Source organism: Chamaea fasciata, unplaced genomic scaffold (genome assembly GCF_029207755.1).
Source record: "Chamaea fasciata isolate MVZ Bird 193981 ecotype frontalis unplaced genomic scaffold, bChaFas1.0.hap1 SCAF_2, whole genome shotgun sequence".
NCBI lineage: Eukaryota > Metazoa > Chordata > Aves > Passeriformes > Sylviidae > Chamaea > Chamaea fasciata.
The window spans coordinates 99,031,395-99,040,336 of record NW_027094087.1 but is presented as its reverse complement, the minus strand read 5'-3'; the positions used below and the strand labels follow the sequence as shown (position 1 = coordinate 99,040,336).

Genomic DNA, 8,942 nt, shown 5'->3' with positions numbered 1-8,942 from the left:
CTCAGAGTTTATCAAGCAATGGACAAAAGAGACCAAGAAAGCAATTTTAGTACCATACCCTGGTCTATGCAGGAGCATAGAGACCAGCAGATAGTGCCCCAGCTGTGGAAATATACAGAGAGATAGGTATAAGACACATGTAAGCGTGTTGTGGATCATAGCGAACAGGTGTCTTCTTCAATACTAAATTTTAATTCTGACTTTTCTCAGTGCCTCCTGCCCCACGCTGGGCACCAGAAAATGTAGTGGTTTGAAAGCAAAACAAATGAGAGGCTCTAAGTCAGAGAAACAATTTAATAGGAAGAAAGGAAAGAAAGTAAAATAAAATAGAGGCAATAATACAAAAGACCACTGACAGAGTCGGAATACAACTTGAGCAGAGTGATGGAAGCAGTCCAGATCAGGTGGTCTTCCTGAAGCAGTGATCCTGTAGAAAGACCCGGTAGCTCGGGTTCTCTGGGAATTCAGTGGGTAAGCCCCCTTCTGGTGTTCAGAATCTCATATCCAGGCTGGAATGCTTGGTTTTTCTCTCTGGGTGGAGCATCTCACAATGGGATGGTGAGTCACGTGATAAGGCCTGATGGGCCCATTAACAGGAGATGGTCCAGGAGGGGGTTATTTGTGAGTCGTGTGGCAAAGGTGCGGATGGGCCCATTAACAGAAGATAATCCAGAGTGGAGGAGGCAGGGAGCACTGCCTCATCTGGTTTCAACAGTTCGTGAAGATGGTGATAGAATATACTTCAACTCAGGACAACTAATCAGAAAATATACTGAGCTAGCTGACAGAGATCTGTTGGGTTTGGGTTTTGTTCTTGTTGCTGTTGCTTGTTTGCTTGAGGGTTTGGGGTTTTTTTCTGCAATACTTGTGAATTGAAACTTCTTTGCTGTACAGAAGGAGATGAGGTGTATCTTGTACAAGGAAGTTCCCAGAGTCTGGGCTTTGTTCCCCACTCAGATGGACAAGGCTGGACACACTGAGACCACTGGGAGGGATCTGCACTGAATGATCCGGCTCTGCAGCTGGAAGCCGTAGGAACACATTCCGTAAGGGCACGGAAGTCCTCTTGCTGTGCTGTACCTGGGAGCCAAGGTAGCACATGTGGGGTGTGCAGGTACATCCATGCAAACCATCCTGGCTGTAGTTCCATACTGCAAAAACCAGGACTTAGCCTCAAGCTGAGACAGGGGGGTCACTGAGAAGTTAGACAGCCCATGTTCAAGGACTCTCAATTTGTCTCCCAATTCTTTTAAGACATTTGCTCATAGTTTCAAAGATAGTTTATTGCACTCAGACTCCACAAGACTGACCACAGGCAGAAATTTATGGTAGTTGTAAGAGATCTGGGACTCCCCCTAAAACCACGCCTCACTTCCTGACACCGTTATAGTACCGTTCCTGACAACATTATGATGCTATATTCATGTTTCTCACTTTAAAATAGTGTATTTGTTTTGCTCTAAGAAAACAGAATATTGTGTGGCAATTAGTGGGTCTGTGCTTTCCCAAAACCTTGCTTTCATTTTGGATATTTGGAAAAAAAGACAATCGAAAATGATAGCACAAGTTCCACTCTTGTCTGGCATATGATGCCATAGTGAGAGTAGCCCCTCTAGGCAGCTGCCTCATGGAAGAATGGCATAAAACTGCCTGCGGATCTAAGCTGTTAACACATGTGAATGTATATTGCATTAAACTCTGCAGCCACAGAGAAAACATCCAGAAAAGTCCAAACCCTGAGTTATTAGTTTATTTGATATAAAATTACTTTTTAGGAAAAAATTACATTTGTAAAAAATTACAGTTTTAGCGTTTTCCTGTTTGCATGTGTTCATCTTACTAACTGTCCAAGAAAAGACGGTTCAGATGCTTCCGTAAAACTTGTTCTGTTTTTCTGACACCCACATTCACGAGTGTAGTAGCACATAGTTGCTGTGTGTCGCCAAGTGTAACCAGCCCACTGGTACACAGTCAGGAAGGAAAACACCTGCTAAACCTGTATAATAGATAAAGCAAAAAATTCCTTCTGTTTTGTTGCAATTCCCTTTACCTGAAGAGCTGGAGATGCACAAATTAATAGGCTTTGGACTGGTAAAATCTTGCTAATGCATCAGGCAGACTCAGTCTCAAACATACTTTTTCTATTGATCACTACAAATAAATGTGAGCTTGTAGACTTTCCTCCAACAGAGGACTACTGCAGTAAAGTCAGAAACAAGTTACCATGGTGACCTATTACACACAGGGAAAGTAAATTTCTCCGCAGTTAGTTTTGGAGCTTCCTGTAAGGCTATGTTGTCAACAAAACACGAGTCTTGAGACCAGTGTATGCTTCTCACTTCTTCATTGTGCAATGGAGAAAGAGAAGCATGTGTAGGATGGAAGACACCAAGGCATCTCAGTGAGACAACTGCATTTTGGTGTTGTACTCAGTGAGCCATTGGTACCAGGCAAGTTGCAGCTGGCATTCAGGGCTTAAGCATCACAAATTATGCACCTGTATGCTTGTTCTTGTCTCTCCTTCCTTTGTCTCACAACAAACACAATCACAGCATCTCACATTTTGCCAAGACTGCTTTTGTTTCTTCGTGTAGCTTTCAGTATCAAATTAAGAGGACTGAAATGTTCCATCTCTATTTCCTGGCCTCCACAGTTTACTCCATGGTATGTTCCAGCCTACATATAGCTTTCCCACTCGGTACCAAAATCTGGTGCTTCATTCAGTGGGCATCTTCTTTCTTCCCTCCACATTCACAGCCAGCTCTCGTTGTGGCAAGGACATAGGGAAGTGAGAACAAGAGGCACTTCTAGTGTCTTGGTGCTCAGTGTTCCTCTCTACCCAGGTGTTCTCCTAGCGCCAGCAGAGGCAGAACAAACCCCCACACCATGCCAAGAGGTGCTCCAAGTGCAGGATGAAGCTGCTGTGTTGTTATTGCTAACAGGCAGTGCAACCCCAGTGCTGTGCTCCCAGCTGCTCACCCACACCCCCTTCCGCTCCCAGCATGGAGGGAGAGCCTGAGGGCACCCCTGGCCCTCAGCCTGCACCTGGACATGGAGCCAGTGCCCACAGCTGCCGGGCTGTGTCTGTCTGGCCCATGGCTGGTGCCCCACCCTCCAAAGCCAGGGCTCTGCAGTGTAGGGCTCAGGCTGTTGTGTGGGGCCGTGCCCAAGGCCTGACAGGGCTCTGGGCACATCAGGGGCTACAAGTCCCCAAGGCTGGGGGCTGCTCCAGGCCACTTCCAGTGGAATCAGTTGTGGAATGGGTGCTGGGGGTGGCCCTTTGGGACACAGGAGCCTTCTGTGTCAGGGCCCTTGGTGATACAGAAGGTTGTGGTGCCCAGAGGCCTTTGTGACATGGCAGGGCCCCACCCTGCCAGACGGGTGTCTAAGGGGTGTAGAACCCTGGCGTGCCCAGTGTCAGGAGAGCAGCTGTCTCAGGACAAAGCAGCTCCCGGCATCCCTCTGCGACAGCAGACGTGTGAGATGGAGGAGAACCAGGCCAGCCCCGTCTCCCAGCCAGCCAGCCCCTCTCCCAGCTGGCCACAAGAGCAACAACTTTCTGACTGGGAAGAATACAGCGAGGCAGGCCTGTGTTCCTTCGGAGGTGTTGAAGGCTACAAAGAACCATCTGACTGGGAAGAATCTATCGTCTAAGAGCTTTCTGTAGAGGAAGACTCCGTGGGCCAAGACTTCTCCAAAGGGAATGGTAACACACCATCTGTCCAGTCCAACTGGGAAGATGATAGTGACAATGAGCTCGCTCGGGACAACTGGGAACACGTGAGTGTCCAGAGCCCTGGGGTCAAGCCCTTGCTGCAGGAGGAGGATGACTGGGATGAACTGAGTGTCCTCGAGCTGTCTGAACAAGAAGACAGGCAGCAAAGACTGGGACATTTTGCAGAGGATGGGCTCCTAGTTGCTGTGCCTCGGGAGGCCTGGGTTGAGCACCAGGCATGTGAGCCATGCCCTCAAGTGCCCTTCAGTGCCTGGCCTCCCCACCGCCCAGTCCCTGCCCTGCAGAGCTGCTCCAGCTCCTCGTCTTCCCAGATGTCAGCCAAGGGTCCCCCCAAGAAGCGTCCATCCCGCGCCAGGCACGTGCTGCGGGCGGTGATCAACCTGTTCTGCTGCCCTTGGCCCTGCATGCCCTCAGAGCCCGAGGACTGACGCCCGCTGCCAGCGCCAGCCCCGCAGAGCCTGGATGGCACAGCCCAGCATCCTGAGGGAGCCGCACCATCTGCCTGTGCCTGGAAACAATAGAAAAGAAGAAGAAGAATAGGACATAGGACATAGGACATAGGACATAGGACATAGGACATAGGACATAGGACATAGGACATAGGACATAGAATAAGAATAAGAAGAAATAGCAGCAGTAAATATTATTAATAGGACAAAAATAGCCATAAGAATAATAAGTTAGAATAATAAAAACAAGAGTACGAGGAAGAAGATTAGGAAGTAGAAGAAATAGTAGTAGAAAAGGAGAAGGAGGAGGAGAAGGAGAAGGAGAAGGAGGAGAAGAAGAAGATGAAGATGATGAAGATGATGATGAGGAAGAAATAACGGACAGTTTCCGGCAGCTGATGCCCATCTGTAAAAATGACTGCCAATATACCTTCTGCTATGCGCTCCCTGGCAGGGATGGCTGATAAAGCCACCATTCCTATAGCTAACTTTTCAAGGTCAGTCTCTCTCTTCAAGTCTGTCTCTGCTATAACAGACCGTGGATGTCTGCAGCCTTTCTAAGGACAAGATGGGTTGACAAATACCCCAGAGCATTTCCATCGAAGCGCTCCAGCTGACATGCCAAATTCCTGCCAGTACACCTCCCACATGCTTCAGCCGAGGTGCTGGGATGGCAGCTGTGTACACGAATTCTGCAGTGACCCTTGCCTTTCAGTTAAGAAGGGAACATCATTCTTTGTCTCCTCTGCTTCTGCCACTTCTCAATCCCCTTCCATAAGGTCAATAATAAAAATTCATGAAAACTGACATTTTATTTCTCCTTTTCAATGACGGAGGCATTTTCTGAGGAATGCTGAGAAGTTTGAATTTCCTGTTTTAGACTTATCTGAGGGTTTGGTCAGGAACAGGTTCATTTTTCACTCCCACAGATCATTGCAATAACAACTGCCCCTTTTTGATCTTGCTGAGCTCCTCTCACTTAACATATTTAACCACACCAGATACCAACAAGGAGCTTTCGCATCAAAATAAATGTCTTTGACACATAACAGTGCCATCTGCAGATGCCCTAACGATGGAAGATTCACACTGATTTTAACAGTTGTTACTCCTTGGAGGGCCATTCTGTCTGAGGTGTGTATAATTTTGTTCCATTCATGTCACTTTAGGCATAGGAGTGACCCAGTGACTTTGTCTGTCACTGCTGTTACCATCACAGCTGTAATATACAGCCATTGTCTCTGCAACCTTGCAATCAAATTGATCAGCAATTTTACTCAGCAGAATAGATTTTTCAAAATTTGCAAATTGAATGAACTGATTGTTGAATACATACATGTACCTATTACCCCACAGTGAAGCATGATAAACAGCATATTCAAAAGACAGAGGGAATATGCAGAATACAGTCTATATGATTTGGATTTTAGTTTGTTAAACAGGTTTTCAACCTCTTATTTAAAGACTTATTTTCCAATAGCCTTACCACATTTTATGAAAAACTCTCCTAAAATCGATACAGTGTAACCAGATGTGACCAAACATCAAGTTGAAGCAAGCAGCCCTATGAGCATCCGAAATCCATGCTTCGTGTCTTAATAATTGACAAACATAGCAAACAGGAAATGAAATTAACTTCAAATAAGAGGAGAACAGTACCAGGTGCATTAATATAAAGAAAACTCCAATGTAAAAAATTTGTCAGAAAACAACAAAATGAGATTAGTCTACTACGGATAAGCTTGTGTGAGTGAGGAATAAAAACTCAACCCCCTTCAATATGCTGTGAAGATGCCATGGGATCACTTTTCATTTTGTTTTAATGACATAACTGTCCAGAATGAATACAAATAATAGGTAATATCATAACATCAAGTTTCTATCTGCTGATGGCCCAGGGTTTTAACTCAGGATCAGGTTTTAGTACGTGGACGAGAATTAGGAGTGGGATAGCTATCACTGCCCTTTGCAATAGCAAACACTCTTAGGGTAAGACTGCAGACTGCTCAGGGTGATGATCCCGGTGAGGCAGACAGATGCTTTTACTTCTTTACATGAGAGAGGGATGGCCTAGAACCAGCTTTGTAAAAAACCAGTTTTTTCCTCTTACACAAGCTGTGTAAACTCTGATTTTTTATGTTCTCCATAACAGAAGTTTGCAAGAGATGATTCATTCTATGTGCTTTAGTCTCCCACGCCTAATGTTGAGACGAATCAGCTTTTATAGGTCACTATATTTCAATAAGGATTATTACATTTTCCTGACTGACTACTTGGTGCTTTTAGTGCTTGCTATTTGCCTAATTTGATTAACTCTCAAACTCTTTTAAATGGCTAAAGTTAGAACTTTTGTAGTACACTTAATGAAACAGGGTTCTGGTTTGTTCACAAAGCAAAAAAACTGAATGCCTCTCTTTATTTGAGACTAATGCTAAACCTGCTCTTCATCATACTGAGCAAAGCACCTCTGAATTATTTCATCCTGTGCCATGCATGAAAATCTTATCCTGCACTTTCATATTCAGAGCTCTGTTAAATTTTAGATACAAAATACATCGCATGAGAAAGACAAATGAGAATTATAGTCCTGACACAGCAAAGTTTTTATATGTGCAGAATATTACTAGTTTATTTGTGTCCTTGCATAAATACTAGCAGGTTATAAGCCTATATTTCAATCAAGAATACACTGCAAGAACTCTTCAGAACTCTTCTTTTGCACAGAAAAACATCACTGAAAATGTCCTATTATGCAGGAAGCATATAAATTTATAGAAGAAAATCTAACTAACAGTAAGACAATAGTCCCTTGGAGACCCTGTAGAGATACTATGAAGAAAAGTGAGCACAGAGATAGGGAATTTGTCATGCTATGCCATACTCTACTACAATGTGTGCATTGAGAGATAAGAGATCTAAATCTCCCATGGGCCTGTCATCTCACTGATCTTCTTGGTTTGCTCACTTCTTTGTCCATGAGAGAGGGCATGAAGGTTATACTCCATACAAAGAAGCCTTGTTAATTCTAGTCTCAGTACAGGTGTCTGACACATAAGAAGTTGATTGACTAGGCACAGGGTTTACATCCAGAGGTCCTACTACAATACAGCTCAGAACAGCTTCCCTTAGCTTGTTCTGTACAATGAACTATGAATCTGAAATTCATGGCAGGCAAATTCTGGTAAGAATTATCTGCTGCCCTCAATTATTCATTCTGTATTGATGGGAAGGAGAGTGGACGCTGGTTCACCAAGAGGAAAAGAAAGGCATTGTCAAGTTTTTCCAGGATCTGTTGGCAACTCCTAGTTATGTTTCTTCTATCTTTATAGCCCTAATATTTAAAGCCATGATATCTTATAAGCTTGCTAAGGAGCAGCTTCTCAGTGACAATTTTATTCTAACAATTCAGTTCAGACTTCAATACTTAAACAATACATTAAACACAGCTGATCTTGGGCCTTGATCCCATAAAACTCAAGCAGAGAGTATTGCCTATACAGTAGAAAAGTTCAGGAAAGTTAATAAGCAGGAGAAGGATTCAAAACCACACTAATAAAGCCATTGCTGTTTACCTCACTAAAGGCCAAAAGCAATATATTAAAGAATTCTTGGTTTACCTGCCTCATTAGGTGACTGAGCAAATGTAGGAGATTATTTATAAAAACTGTAGCCAGAAGGTGTTGTTTCCTTCCTTCGGCAATAGCCACCAGGTGATTATACCTGAGAACATAAGAATACATTTAACTGTGGTTACTTTCAATATCCTTTTGGCCCAGGACTCATTCTTTCCACACAGCTTACAGAGACAGCTCAGTAAATTACTTCTGCAGCACAGCTCGCAAATTTTTAAGCAGCATCCTTACCTAAGGCAGTACGTCCATCTCATTTCAAATGTTTATGAAGGGACGAGAACACAGGACATGGCCTTGAAATCTGTAGCAATGGGGGACAAAGACACATGGAACTCATAATACATCTGAAAAAGATCATTTCAACAGTAAAACCAAGTCTTTTTATACTTTAAACTGAACAGAACTTAACTAAACCTAAACAGAACTCAACTGAAACCTGACTGAGAGAGGCACACATTGGCTGCTGCAGCTGCAGTGTCGCTGCTCACTTGTCCCTGCATCCAATCAGGATTCAATTAACATTCCTGTTCATATGATCCTGGAATCTCCCCAATTAATCACTGCCTCATTACCCTCCGGCACTCAACTGACCTTCACCTGACTCTCAACCAACTCTCAACCGAGTCTGCAGCTGGGCCCTTCCCAGAATGCCTTTCAGTGAACAGAATTTAACAATTTTAGTATATGTAACAGAGCCTTTGTCTTATGTCCTACAGAAACCCATGGCTTTTCACACTTCCTGTGAAATTTTCGAATTTGCCTTCCATAATTTGCATGTTTCCTAATGAATTTTGATGGCAGAAATGAGAATAAAAAATTCTTGACAGTTACAGCCCTGCTGTGTGACATGGACATTACAAAGCACAGCAAAGCACCACAGGAAAAACACAGTCATTTGTCTCTCAAAGCAAGTATTTGGTATGATTGGCAAATGAAGGTGCAAACATTGATTTGTTACATTCTCTTGAAGAGCCATTCATCGGTATATGTGCACTTGACTCCTACAAGGCACAAACAAACATGAGCAAGTCCAAGAGAAGTGCTCTGCCAAGAGCATACATGTTAGGGCTGGGCCTGTGACAGTGTCTTATGCTTCTCATCGAGCTTTACAGACCTGGGCTTAGC

General features: G+C 43.9%; 1 long non-coding RNA gene across 1 annotated transcript; it reads right to left on the bottom strand.

The window, feature by feature from the left end:
• Window positions 1-7,824: 7,824 nt before the first annotated feature.
• On the bottom strand, window positions 7,825-8,312 carry LOC136286086 (uncharacterized). The gene is made up of 3 exons (XR_010719744.1): window positions 8,273-8,312; window positions 8,049-8,118; window positions 7,825-7,905 (listed from the first exon to the last, which is right to left on the bottom strand). It is a non-coding gene; the product is annotated as an uncharacterized lncRNA (long non-coding RNA).
• Window positions 8,313-8,942: the final 630 nt, after the last annotated feature.